Here is a 15,731-nt window from a genome sequence, read left to right as displayed (position 1 = left end):
ATTTTTTACTACAGGTTCTGTGGGCGTGGCTTGGGGAAAGATACTGTAAATTCTCCGTTTCCCCCGCTCCACTTTGGAGCCAACCAGAGGTGGCATTTGCCGATTCTCTGAACTACTCAAATTTCCGCCATCAGTCCTCCAGAACCGGTCAGAACCTACTGAATTTCACCCCTGCTTTTAATCACTTTATTCCGGGTGGAGTTGAAGCGACTGAATGGAGCTTCCAGTAAACGCTCAACTTCATTAAGTTGCCCCCAACTCCACTCCGAATAAAGGGATTAAACTGGGTCATAAAAAGAAAAAAAAAACGTGTATGCCTTCTCTAAAACCATGAATACTAAGTGTATGAGTTACAGCAAGTCAAGTCTGTCTCAGACGAACTGATTGTTATGGAAATAAAATGGAAGGGGAGAACACCCACCCACCCCCACCCCGTAAACTGCCTTGAACATCTTCCTCCTGTTCCTCCTAAAATTATCAACAGCATTCTATTCCTATGTTAGAATGCAAATATGTTAAGTAACAATTTATCCTGCAATAACCAAAAACTGGGTTCTTGTTTAAATCTGTAAAACAAATATATCACACTGAAGGTAAATTCTTATCTTAGATAAATATTATCAACATTTGAATTTGAGAGGCATTTTTCCTTATCTTGTTTCCCTTCATGTGTAAACTCAAGTCAGCCTTTGAGATATCATTCCCCATATTGAAAATGAGAAAAGTCTTCCCAAAATTAGTAAAATATCACTTCGGAAGTCTGTGCATATACCACATTTTTACAGAAAAAAACCCTATCCTCATTCTGGCCTATAGTTTAAATACGTACACATGTCGATTCATATGCTCATCCAAAGAGGAATGCAACACATTACAAGGTTGGAGTACTTTTGACTGACTCAAATATGAGTTTAGCTACAGATAATTTAGGGTTGCCAGGTCTGCTTCCAAAAAATAGCGGACAAGCGGGGGGGGGGGTTAAGTAGTAAAAAAATAAAAAAAAATACAATTAAATTATATATTTTCTTACAAACATTTTAACACGTATTAAAATAATCACTTCAAAACTTTACTTAAAATTCAAAACATCAAATATATAATAATATGTAAAATATTAAATTACATTTTACTTTGCTGTCGTGTGTATTTTTTATTTGACTGCGCAGCTTTGATCAATTCTTTGTGTTTAAGGAATAATTCTTTAATTTCAGTACAATGTTGAGAAATATTAAAAAATATACAAAGTTCACTTCGAACTGATGGTACAAGCAGTCGGTTACGTTCGTCAGTCCACAAATTTCCCATGACGCTGAAAATTCGTTCAACTTTTGCATTTGATACCGGAATTGATGCTGGAACATCAATACATCAATACTGGAACAGTTTCAGTAAACTCGGAGCTGGCTCTTTCTTGAAAAAGTACGTCCACTTATCAAGGGATGAATCGCCCTGCAGATGAACATAAACTTCTTCTAAGGCAGAAATTTCATCGAAGAGAGTGTTGGGTGGAAGTTCTTCTCGCCATGATGATAATAACCGATGTTCGTCATTTCTTCTAAAGTTGGAGGATTATTGCGATCAATTAGATTGAAACAATTTAGCATCTCATATACTGAATCGGTGAAATTATACCACTTTTCTAGGTACGCAATGGCTCTTTGATACACGTCAATGGCTTCTTTCTTGAACTTTTGCACGGCATTCTCAGGCAAATGTTTTTTACGTAAGGCAAATAAAACTTTCATTCCAAAAAACTGCTCATCGTATTTTTTTTGCAAAGAATCACGCAGCTTACACATGATAATGTGAAGATCACATGCAATAATTTTCTTGCTTTCCAGTTTCTGTAGGGTGTCTTGCATTATTGACATGAAGAAGTGCGTGAAATATAAATACAATTCTGAAATTGTTGGTTCATCGTCCTTTAGGAGTTCATTTTCCTGATCCGAAATAAGGTTCCAGATAGCCTTATGGCACTCATCAGATCCAAGAGAAATAAAATACGATTTTAGAGGTATCCAGTTTAAAAGAAGTCTTTCGACCGCTTTAAACAAACTTAACCAATGTGTTGGAACATGGCGCAAAACTTCATGGAATTCTGACTCGCAAAACTCAAAAAATGATTTCAACTCTTCTCGTTTCTTTGCAGAATTCGAAAATTCGGCAAAAACCTTCAGCACTACATTTTCAATATCAAAAGAGAACTGCTTTAAAATGCATTTTTTGCACTGTTGTGTAAAATGTGATTATTGCAATGAGCAGCTACAATATTGTCATTTTCCAGCAATAATTTTTGGTAAACAGATTTGTTCACTCCATAATTGACCGATGCATTATCTGCTGAGTAAGCTGAAACATTATTTATTTCCAATTCGTTATCACTAAGAATTCGACACAGCTGATTTTTTATTGATGTAGAATCTTCGAAAGAATCCTCATAAAAGTCTAAAATTTTCACACACAGTCCTTCTTCACAAGTAAAATATTGTGCAACAACGGGATACATTTTGCGATTTCCCTTGTTTGATGCGTCAGCGGAGAGAGAAAATGGAATTCCAGTTTTAAGATCATTGAGAACCAACTCCATAGAAAAAGGATATAAAACCTCATTGACAATAGCTGATGATTTGGTTCTTCCACAAGACATCTTTTTTACAATTTCTGAATCATCAAAAATTTGCTTCACTAACTTAATACTGCAATCTTGAGCCAGGAAAGAAATATGATGTTTGATCCCATGGTAAATTTCAGCCATTTCAGCTACAGTCACTTTCTCACTGAAAGAGGAGTCTTTAACAATGAAAAATGAATTGATTCGCTTGTTGCTGGAAGCTATTTTCTCCTTATCTAAATGATTTTTTGTGCTTGCATGCTGTCTGACAGCCTTTATACCATTATATTCAATTGTGAACGATTTCTGACACAATTTACAGTAGGCCGTCGTATTTGTTCTGTCAGTTTCGTTGTTGGTAATCCATGCAAAAGTAGCTTCCCAGTCTTTGGTGTATTTGCACACTCCTCTCTTTCGTTTTAAAGAATTCTAAATCTCGCCGCTGTCACTCTCATCACTCAACGCCATTTTAGGTCAGTCGACACAAGCTACAATACATTTTAAAAATGTGAACTGTACATAATTTTATAATATATTTTTATTTTAATCTCATCATTAATTTTTTCGGAGAATTGAGTTCAATGGATATTTGATCTTTGTCTCATTCTAACTTATGAAAAAAAAGACAAAACACGATTCTCCTATCCTTATTCTGTTAGACTGTACAGCTTTAGATTATGTACCATTTCATCATAAAGCTTTTGAATAAAAAAATGTCCACTATTTTGTGAAAAAAAATAGTGAACATAATGTGAAAAAAGTGGACTGTCCGCTCAAATAGTGGACACCTGGCAAGGGTATACAGATTTAAGGGGTTTGCTATAAAAAAGGAGTTGCTATAATCTATGACTTTATTATGTTATGTTATTGTACAATTTTGTTTTATTGTTCTGATCATCTATCAAATAAATCATAAGTAAAAGGCTGGTTCAGTAGCCCTAGTACCAAAAAGTTATTTTTTTTCCTAGCTCTCTGATATCATTGGCTATTATCACACTGTGGCAGCTCATTCCAAAGATTAATGGATAGTGTACAGTGAAATCAGTGAAAAATATAATTTAAAAATGTATTTTAAAAATAACCAGAGCTCATTTTTTTCCTCCCTTGTAGCTAGCTAGCAACAAAAGGAGAAGGTAAAACGTGATTTCTTTTTTTTTAAATAAATTTTATTAAGTTTTCCAAGTTAAAATCAACATAAGACAAAAACATTGATTATACATAAAAACAAAAACCATACATTCCCCTCCCTCCCTCCCCCATTCATAACACTAAACATACAAACACGTCTATTCCGGCAATAGCTTTCATACTTTTGTATATTTATACAAAGTCAGCTTATTGCCCCCACAAACTGGGTCCTCATTTACCTACCTTAGAAAGGATGGAAGGCTGAGTCAACCTTGAGCCTGGTGAGATTCGAACTTACAGTAATTGCAGACAGCTGGTGTTAATCACAATGCTTTTAGTCTGCTGAGCCACCAGCAATATTCCTGCCCTCATTAATAAATAATTATGCCCACAACACAGAATAAAGTAAATAGTCCCCAAATATGATTTTCATACAATGATCTTTCATTCTAGATAAGTGTATCTCTCCTCATATTGACTTAGGCCCTCACTTCATCTCAATCCTTTTATTCAACCACCGATACCAACTGTCCCAACTTTGAAAAAATTCAGAATCCTTTTTCTTTCAACCTATATGTCATTCTGTCCGCTTCAGCGCACTCTAATACTTTATTTATAATTTGGGCACTAGCTGGTACCTCTTTTTCTTTCCACTGTTGGGCGAACACTATTCTAGCTGCAACTAAAATATGTAGAGTGAGATACCATTTTTTCTTACTCAGCCCCTCTGGGCGAATACCTAGTAAATATATCTCAGGTTTCCATTGGAGGTCCACATTAGTAATTTCCTTAATCCAATTCCTAATCCTTCTCCAATATCTCTTTGCCATTATACAAGTCCACCATTGATGGAAATACGTACCTCTGGTTTTCCCATATTTCCAACATAACTTTGATGCACCCAGAAACATTTTAGCAATTCTTGCTGGTGGGAGGTGCCACCTATACAACATTTTATATGCATTTTCCTTGAAAGATGTTGCCGTAGTCATTTTAATATTTTCCCCCACATTTGTTGCCATTTTTCTAAAGGAATTGAGTACCAAAAATTCCTCCCCCAGGCAATCATAGTGTCTTTTACAACCTCCTTTCCTATCATTCGCTCAAGCAATTGTGCATACGTTTTGGTTATGTATTTAGGGTCCTCTCCCATTAATATTTTATCAAAACTCTGTTCCATCACATGTATCCCGTAATTATCTCTATCCTTCCTGTAATGAGATTGAACTGTAGCATAGGTCCACCAATCTAGCCTAATTCCTTTATCAGCCAAATCTTTCCTAGATCTTAATATCCCTTGGGCATCCACAAGCTCTTTATATCTATAAATATTATCCTGTTTAAGAGTTGTTGGATATATCGTCGCTTCTGTTGCTGAGAACCAGGTTGGGATCTTGGTATAAAATTTTCCTCTAATTATGCCCCAGGTTTCCAGCAATATTCACCTTAAATAATGCCTCTTAAAATACTTATACTGTTGAGCTTTCTCTCTCCATAACAGTGCGTGCCAACCGTGTTGTAGGTCGTGTCCTTCTAAATCTAATAAAGATCTCCTCTTCAATAACACCCATTGTTTCATTCAGGCTAGCAGTGAAGCTCTGTAGTATAGTTCCCAGCAGGGGAGACCAAAGCCCCCACCCCCTCTATGCTCTTGTAACATTTTGAGCTTCACCCTAGGCTTCTTCCCCTGCCAGATAAATTTCAGCACGACTCGATCCAAACCTTTAAAAAACCTTTTATCTAGCCTCACCGGAGCTGATTGAAATAAAAATAGCCATTTGGGTAAAACATGTTTCTTAATTGCTGCTATCTGTCCCATCAAAGACAACTGTAAATTTTTCCACTTCTCCAGGTCTCTTACAGTCTGATCATATAATTTAACAAACTTGTCTTCCTTAAGTGTAGAGCATCGGGCTGCTAGCCAAATTCCTAGATATTTAATTTTATTTACAATTTGAACATCCAATCTAGATTCTAATATGTCCTTCTGCATCTTTGGAATATTTTTGACCAATATCTTAGTTTTGTCCTTATTCATTTTTAATCCCGCCTCTCTACCATATTCTTCTATCATCTCTATCAACTCTGGGCCCGACTCCTGAGGGTCTTCTAGAATGAAGATGAGATCGTCCGCGAATGTCTGTATTTTAAATTCCTGCCTTCGTACTTTAAGTCCTTTAATTGCCGAGTTATTCCTAATTTCCCTGAGAAGGGGCTCCAGAGTCAAAATAAATAAAAGCGGGGAAAGCGGGCAACCCTGTCTCATTCCCCTACTAACTGTAACCTCCTTTGTTTTTTCCCCATTAACTAAAACTCATGCCACCTGGGAAGAATAAATTGTTCGTATCGTCTGTGTAATTTTTTTGCCAAATTCCATCTTATGAAGCTGGGTTAACATAAATTCCCAACTCACGCTGTCAAATGCTTTGTAAGCATCTAAAAAGAGAAGTGCCATCTGTTTGTCCGAGTGATGTTCATAAAACTCAAGAGCATTTAATATTATTCTCAGGTTATCTCTCAGCAATCTATGTGGTAAAAAACCATTCTGGTCTCTATGTATGAACTGATTTAAAAAAACTTGTAGTCTTTTTGCTAGGATGGATGCAAACAATTTGTAATCGGCATTAAGCAAGGTTATTAGTCTATAATTCTTAATTTAAGAATTAAATTAAAATAAAATATTTTAATTCTTAAAATAGTAAAATGTGATTTCTTGTATAAACACACTGCTTTGGCAGTGTGGGTGTATTTACTACTCTTAATGCCCATAACTTGTTATGGGTATATAAGGCAAGTCTGGGTACGGATTTTTAAACAAAATATTCAAGGGGGCAAATATAATGTAGGAGTAGTGGGGAATTTGTGAGATTAACTTTAAAAATATATATTTTAAATTTACATTCTTTGTGTATTTTCTCTTATTTGATAGGATTTATCTGTCAAGTCAGGGTATTTATTTTTATTTATTTATTTTTTAATCCTGCTTTATTATTTTTATAAATAAGGTAGCAAATGTATTCCTTTCTACTTCTATTTCCCCACAATAACAACCGTCCTGTGAGGTGGGTTAAACTGAGAGGGAGTGACTGATCCAAGGTCACCCAGCTGGCTTTAAGGCTGAAACCTTTTAAAAATGTTTCATGTTATGGTTTGGTTTGGTTTGGTTTAGTTTTATTTTAAAGACCTATAAACTAATACTACCTTAACAGCTCTGAGAGCTTACAAAGAAAAATAAAGAAATCCATAAAAACAAGATAGACAGGATGATTCTAAAATCTAAAATAAAAAAACAGTAGCTAACAATGCTGCACATTAAATACAGAAGTTCAGTAGAGAAGCAAGCTGCCTATTTATTTGTTAAACTTGCATTCTGTAGATATCAACAAATTGTCTTTTGACATTTACAGGACAATTAAAGAAAACCTCAATGGCATGGAACCATAAAATATAACAAGACTCAAGCAACGACACCAGTAAAGTACAGTATCTGCAGTATACTGCTGTGGTGTTGCAGTGGTTAGAATGTAGTACTGCAAGCTACTTCTGCTGACTGCTGACTGCCTGCAATTTGGCAGTTTGGTTGACTCAGCCTTCCATCCTTCTGAGGTGGGTAAAATGAGGACCCAGATTGTGGGGGGCAATATGCTGACTCTGTAAACCGCTTAGAGAGGGCTGTAAAGCACTGCGAAGCAGTATATAAGTCTAAATGCTATGCTATCTGCAGTAGTATAGCATATAATACTTAAAATACTTTAATATGTGAAACAATCAGTGGTGGGTTGCCCCCGGTTCGGATCGGTTCGTAAGAACCGGTAGTAAAACCGGTGGGAGGCCCTGCCCACCACCCCAGATGTCATCATCGGCGATCTGCGCAACATGGGCAGAAGCAAGGCACAAACGTGAGCGAAGCAAGCAAGAGCGCACGATCCCGTTGCGAACCAGTAGTAAAGGTAAGTAGAACCCACCCCTGGAAATAATCATTAAGAAAATCTGATTATATCTATAATGAAGGGAAATACATTAATGGATAAGCTCCACCTTAGTGGTTTCCTGAATGTTGTCAGGGATGGGGTGTGCCTGATGTCAACAGAGAGGCTGTTTCAGAGACAATCCTCCAAAGCAGCATCTTTTGGCAGCAGCCCCTGAAACTTTTTGGGAAGTGAGACATCAGAAGCAGTTATTCACAAGATGTCTTCATGGTTTGGGACAATTCTGGTTGGCAAATTCATCCTTGAGCTAACTAGATGCCAAGCATGAAGCTCTTCGTAAGTTAAAACCAGCACCCTGAAAAATTGTACCGAGAAACTGATAAGGAACCAGTGTAGGGTCTGACAAACAAATGGGATATGTTGTTGATACCAGGTGCTGTACAGAACCTAGGCCACAGCTTTCTGGACCAATTACACTTACGGAGGGGTCTTTAAAGGTAGCCCCATGAGATTACAAATTAAATCTACGAAATAAGTGTTCATATTAAAAATAGCTATAATTAAGATCCATTTAAATTGGATTCAAATTAAATTTTATTCTGATATCAAGCATGGCAATTTTTGGAAAGTATCTCCTGACATATGAGTCAGAGGACAATGACAATTTTCAGCCTTAGAATATCTGAAACCCTCTACTGGGAAGGGTGTCTTTGTTGCTTGTATCAAAGAAGAGAAGATGGAAGTTACTTTGCATATTTCTGTGCTGGAACATCACACATCTGCTATGAAATGAATACCTGGAATCTGGTAGGGTGTTCATTTTTTGATAATCTTTTGCCTGCTGCTTCCCAACTCAGCTATCTTATGGATGCTTATTTATAGAGTATTTATTTATTTCCTGAGGTTTATATATGTTTGTGGTCAAAAATGATTTTGAGCTTCCCTACACAGTTTTCTCTCACACACACTCATAAAAGTTCTGTAAGAGTTCAGTTAACTGTGTTTGGGTAAAAAAAGGATAACTGCACTAAGTTAAAAAAAAATGCTTATTTGTATTATTATGCATGGTTTAGCTTTAAAGATTTGCTTTGTAGAAACAGCTTCTGACTGAGGGCATGTAAATTTCTGGGAATGAGTCCACTCTTTGGTTCAATTGATGTTACATTCATGTGTAATGTAGGGATAGGAATATCCATATTTTGAATGGCGTAGTGGCCTACTGGTGAAGACGCTCACCTTCCACTTGGAAGATTGAGAGCTCAATCCTAGACATAGATGTTTCTCTTCTAGGGCACAAAGATAAAAATTTCTGTGAACTCTGCATGGTGTCAGGGAGGGCATCTGGCCAGTAAATGCTCAGATCCATCCAGACACCCCAGCTCTACCTTGAATTAAGGGATTACATGGTCATAAAAAGAGGGCTTTTTTTTTTTTTAAAAAAAAAGCTCCATATTATGAGGCTGATTCCCAGGGTCTCAAGAGAAATTACCTCACTTCTGCCTGCTCCTCAAATGCCATTGTGTTCTTAGAGAAAATATGCAGCAGTTGAAGTGCTCCAAGAGGCACTCCATATTTTCCATAGCTGGAGAAGGCACTATACTATTTCTGGTAACTGAAAGCAGGTAGATGTAGCTTTTTTTTTTGCACAAGTAATTGCTTATGTGTCTCTTGGAGATGATCCAGTTCATCATCATATAATCTAGGCAGATGACAGACCCTTTGGATCAAATTTCGAGATAGGGCCTTTCGAGCACGGAGTGACATCTGTCAAAGAATAGTTCCTTATCTAACTCATCAAGTTAACTTATCTGTTTGTATGAGGGAATGCATAGATTCCAGCAAGAGTTCTTCAAATGTTCTTTTTTTGTTATGCTTAATATAAAAGCATATTGTGCTCCAACTATTCTTATCCATTGTGTCACATTTACTCATTTTTTAATTTCCTCTAGTATTTCACATTACTGAGAAGCTTAGCCATGGTGGCTACGATACACATCTAATTTATTTTCTTTATTTTTGTTGGCATTTCTTGAGTGACTGGTGTTTTGTTTTGCAGTTCTATGGAGAGGGGCAATTAGGAGCAAGAGGATTCTTCAAGGAACTATCTTTATTGTAACACAAGCTCATTGACTAAAAACATAATTGTTTTGTTGCAGTTTGCAAAGCTTGGAAACTCCAAATAAAGATAAATGCCTTTTTGACCAACAAATCGCTATCATAACCAGCCAACACTTGACAGTATCTTTTAATTGGCTAGTCTAAAGTTGCAATGAAAAATCAGAACTAATCTTGAATCTTGAAGTAAGCAACACAAAGGTTAAAGAATGACATCAGTTCTCCTCTTGGTATTTATCTTCATCCTATATTTATATATAACTTCCAACTATTCCTCAAAAATATGATATTTCTAATACTTAATAGTTTTGTTTTGATGCAGTCAATTTGGTCAACTAGATGAAAACTTCCTTGGGAATCTCTTTCCTTAACACAGCCAATCTAACCTGAAAGTTAATAGCTGTGATCCTGTCTAGAAATCTGGGTCTTTAACAGGTTTCAATCTGTTAGAAATAAACTCAGATTTGATATTTCTACAAAGTGTGCAGCTTTCTTCTCACAAACCTACATGTATATAATAAAGCTACCAGATCTGAACTGCAGACATCTAGATCATATAACCCCTAGATGGCAGCAAAGTGATTCCGAAAACTTCACTGTTATCTTTTGGTTGTCCAATTGCAGCCCAGATATGGTTCTCTCCTTGATGTTTGGCTTTATATTGTCACATTAAGTCATGAAATGATTTGTTAGGTTTTTGTTCTATATGCTTCTGAACCTAATTACTGTAGTTTGTGAACCTTTGTTTGAAGTTTGCTAAAAAAAGGATAGTTGAAACAAACCATAACTTATTTTATTCTTTTTTTTTCTCTTTCCCTGATTTTCATTAGTGGATTTGTCTTATTGAACAATGTATATTAGAAAGATTGTTCTAATATAAAATACAAAAAGATACCAAAAGCAAAGAATTCTGATATTCTGGACAAAATTAATTTAAGGGCTAATTAATCTGAATTATAGCAGCAATAATATTTTATTATGATCATTGATCAAAAACAAAGAAAAAAAGGTTTTGATATAATGAGTAAACCTCATAATAAAATGTAATTATAAAACAAAAATGGTCAAAATATGATGGTACAAACACGAAGTAAAATTTAGCTAAATACATAGAAATAATGTTGAACATTGATCAGACAGTAATGATTATAAATAAAAGGTTCTGGTTGGCTGGGATATTTGATTGGAGGGGGGTTATTAATTGTGCTTGATCACTTTTTTAATAAGGGCAATAGTTTGGAAAAACATGTTCATTGCAGGAACAGAATACCCCCCATAATTTCCCCTATAAAACGGCTGTTGGAAGCTCAGTTTAGAAGCATTATTTAGCTTAAATGTCTAGCCTACTTGAAAAAAACAATTAGTTATGTCTGAATTACATGGGTTGACATTGGATGTAGATAAACACATATTATAATCTGAATTATAAAAATACTGAAAATATATTACTTTTTTTATTTCCTTTCATGTTACTTTACCAGTTATTGGTTTCTTGAAGCAGAGGTATTAGTAAATGAACTTCCTTAAGGTGTCATTTGAAATGCATCCCCTCCAAAGTGCCTCAACTGACATGGAACCTTATGCCTCTATGTCTCATCTTTCAGCATGCATAATTTCTTATTTAAAAATGCAATCTTTGTCAGTTGGCAACTCAGCTCAGTCTCTCTTTTGGACTGTTACCAGCATACCTTGAAAAATTAATAAAATTCTCAATAAACTGAGAATGAGAAGGCTGCATTGGGTGTCATGATAGGAAGAATTCCATGTTTTGGTACCCTCCCATTTAAATTAGTTTCAGGAAAAGAAAAATATATGGATACTTTTGTCAGTGTATAAGAGTTCATAAAGTGGAATAGACATGGCAACAGATCAGCCAATGGGGACTTTTTGGTGACTCAGACAGTTTGAAGCCTGGGCATGGCTTAGCTTAACTGTTATGTATAAAAGAGTTGGTTTGTCCTTGCATTATTGCCTCTGTATTATATAGATTCTGTACTTCTGGATTCTGAGTTCTGGTTCTGGCTTCTACTGCATGGCTATTGTATACATGCATCATGATTATATTACTGTATATAAAGAAGTTTCTTTTATACATGAATCCTGTTGAATTCTTTACATGTGTGCTGTTTGGATTGCTGCAAACTCTAATAACTTTGCCTTTTCTTATTTCTTTGAGTGACAAGCTTTCTGACTCCTAAATCTATATCTCCTAAGGCCATATCAGTGAACTCCAGGTTTTTCCTTGGATAATTTGTACTAAAATATATGTGCCTTACACTGGCTACTAGGAATGATGCCCATTTGCTTAGTGCAATTCTTGGTAATTGATTACAGTATTAAAATCCCTAATTCTCTCAACCATTCAGAGTTTGCAAAATAGTATCGATGCTCACTTATAAGTTTTTGATATAAAATATTTATGTTGACTAAATTTATACACTGGACAATTTGATTTGTGTGTGATTTAACTTGCTGTATGAATCTAGCCTTAATAAGTTTCTGCAACACTATAAAATCAGCCCTAAAGATATCAGAGTTTTATTCCTATTGAATTAGTAAGAAAAAATATGCCACCAAGACAGAATCACCTGATTGTGAGATGGGCAGATATATAAATATGATTTATAAATAAATAAAATAAGTATGCAAAATAAAGATAACCAGGATTGATTTGGTTTTAAACTGGCTATTATTTATTTTTATAATTTAACTACATACATACAATGTAAGAAAAAATGAAAAAAACACAGAAGAATTTTAACATTTTAAAACAGAAAATTAGCAACATTTCTACACCACCATGACTTTCATCTCATAGGCATTCAAAGGCAATTTGTTGATTATTTATTTATTTATTTACTTAAATTTATATACAGTCCTTCTCCCGAAGGACTCAGGGCGGTGAACAGCCAAAGATAAACACATAGAGTACAAAAATTTAAGAACAGTTTAAAAACATATTAAACAATTTTGGCCCAACAATTAAAATACCCCTTTTAAAATTAAAATTAAAATTAAGCAATTGGAGAAGTTAGGCCAGCCCGGCTTGTTGAAATAAAAAAGTCTTGAGGGCCCGGTGGAAAGTACGTAAATCTGGGATCTTCCGTATCTCCGGGGGGAGCTTGTTCCAGAGGGCAGGTGCTCCCACAGAGAAAGCTCTCCCACTGGGGGCCACCGGTCGACATTTTTTGACCGACGGCATCCTGAGGAGCCCCTCTCTGTGAGAGCGTACTGGCCGGTGGGAGGATCTCGGCAGAAGGCTGTCTCATAGGTATCCAGGTACTAAGCCATGGAGCGCTCTAAAGGTGGTCACCAACACCTTGAATCGCACCCGGAGGACCATCTGTGATCATCTGTGATTATCCCTTAACCTGCTGACTCTGTAATATTGATGAGAATTCTGCATGAGAACTCTATGCAATGTATATAAAAGCATAATGAACCCTTTAGGTTCTGTGCATCAGCCAATTCTAACCCACCCATACAAAGAAAAGGAAGAATTTCTGTAAAGTTTAAGTTAGGACAAAAAGGATAACTAAATGTAAAAAAAAAAAAATGCTGCCATCTCTCCACTCTTGGTTCTCTAGCTACCTTTTACAGTTCAGGTGGCCATTTCTGTAGACATTTCTTCTAGAATGTGATAAATCAATACTGCTGGGTTTCATGGAAAGCTCAGTTCCACTAGCCTGGGATTTATAGGGCTTTAAAGCTACTAGTTGCTGTACATTTTTATTCTTTAGTTCTGTACATATACTAATCCAGAGGTGGGTTATCTTTTTCAGGTGCTAGATACCAACATATGACTTTACTGCTCATACTGTCCCAAAACACTGCTTATGGAAGTGGCTGAATTTTGTAAAATAGCCAAATCTCTTTAAGACATTGGCATTCTGACTGAAAATCCAGCAAGATTTTTTCATTCTTTCTTGAAATAGCAATAGCAATAGCACTTAGATTTATATACCACTTCATAGTGCTTTTACAGCTCTCTCTAAGCGCTTTACAGTGTCAGCATATTGCCCCCAACAATCTGGGTCCTCATTTTACCCACCTCGGAAGGATGGAAGGCTGAGTCAACCTTGAGCTGGTGAGATTCAGCTAGCAGTCAGCTGAAGTAGCCTGCAGTACTGCACTCTAACCACTGCGCCACCTCGGCTCTTTTCAAAATCAGTGATAAGAGCAACCATCTCATAATATTTGATATTCTCAAGATAGTTGAGATGTTTATGAAATGTTATTTATGTTTATTTAATTTGGAGGACTCACAATTGGCAGTGAGAGATACCATGTAGACTAGAGCATGGGTGTCCAACTTTTGGCTTTCCTGGGCCACACTGAGTGAAAAGGATTGTCTTGGACTGCATATACAATATGCAATATAGTTAATGTATATAAAAATAACTAAAAATTACATAATGATGTTAAAAATTTATAATCTTGTGGAGCCATATCACTAGCTGTTCATGGCCACATGTTGGACAGGCATAATGTAAAACATAGAGCTAGGGTTTTGAATGGATTCCTACTCTATTCCTTTTAGATAATCTTAATTCTTCCAAGATTTACTAGGAAGTGTCTTTTTGCTTTATGAGTAAAATATGTTTTAGCTTGGCCTGGTGAGCTTGCTATAGCTTGGTTTTGACTTACAGGGCTGTGTGAGCAGAGTCATGTACTGATAAGTTCCATTCTTTTTCCACAGAAGCCATTTCGCTCCTTTCCTATAAGCAGCCCTTGGAAGTTTTGTCAGTGGAGGGCAGTGTAGATCTATGTCTGAAATGTCCTGGTAGTAATAACCCTGTATTTGGAAAGAGCAAATGAGAGTCACATGAATTTCCTAACATGCAAGGTTGTTTTATCTACTAAGTTACAATTCCTTAGTGGGAGGACACAGATAAATTTGTTAAAAAATTGCAGCAAACATTTCAGCTGAGTTAGTAGATTTGTTACATTTCCCCCCAAGAGAACATTTTACCAGTCAATCAAAATTTGCCTCCCTTCCCAGTAAACAGCATATTATATGTTGTCCCATTTAAACAGTTGTCTATTGCCTAAGGCACATCTCTGCCTACTCTGTATTTATGTATAAGTTAAACCAACAGACTGCATGGATATATTTATTGTGAACCACAGCTGCAGCTTGTTTTCAGGCTTATCTGGGGCAAGAACAGAAAGAAAACAAAATGTTGCCTTTTCTTCTTCTTCATCAGAACATGGGAAAGGAAACATAGGTAGCCCTCGATTTACAACAACAACTGAGTCCAAACTTTCTGTTGCTAAGCAAGAAAGCTATTAAGTGAGTTTTGCCCTATTTTATGACCTTTCTTGACACAGTTGTTAAGGGAATCACTGCAGTTGTTAAGTTAGTAATATAGCTGTAAAGTGAATCTGGCTTCTCCACTGACTTCACTTGTTAGAAGGTGGCAAAAGATGTTCACATGAAACCAAGAGACTGTAACTGTCATAAATATATGCCAGTTTCCAAGCAGCCAAATTTTGATCACATGACCTTGGGGATGCTACAACAGTCGTAAGTGTGAAAAACAGTCATAAGTAACTTTTTTAGTGCCTTTATAAGTGTTACTATACAAATGGTTGTAAATTACAGATTATCTGTACTGTGTAAAATGATTATCAAGCTATTATTTTGTTTACACAGAGTCCAGAAGGCTATTCTAAATATGGAGGTGAAATAGTCAACTCTCAATCTACTGTCACCCCACAACACTGGTCTCCATAGAGATGTGTCATGCACAAATCATGTAATAACTGCTATTGCACAGCCATCCATCTCTCACAGTGCACAATTGTCTCAGGAGGCACGATTAGATACATTAGGGTGATGTTCAGCCAACTCTCAGGCTAGAACTTGATGATTTTGGGCTGCCATGTGGCAGACTATCATAGGTTTATTACCTTGAAAAAAAGATCCAGGAATGATTTGAGAAAAC

The sequence above is a fragment of the Pituophis catenifer genome, unplaced genomic scaffold, assembly GCF_029215685.1.
Source record: "Pituophis catenifer annectens isolate HBS135680 unplaced genomic scaffold, rPitCat1.0.hap2 SCAF_1, whole genome shotgun sequence".
NCBI classification, from domain to species: Eukaryota; Metazoa; Chordata; class Lepidosauria; order Squamata; family Colubridae; genus Pituophis; species Pituophis catenifer.
This window is presented reverse-complemented; position numbering follows the sequence as displayed.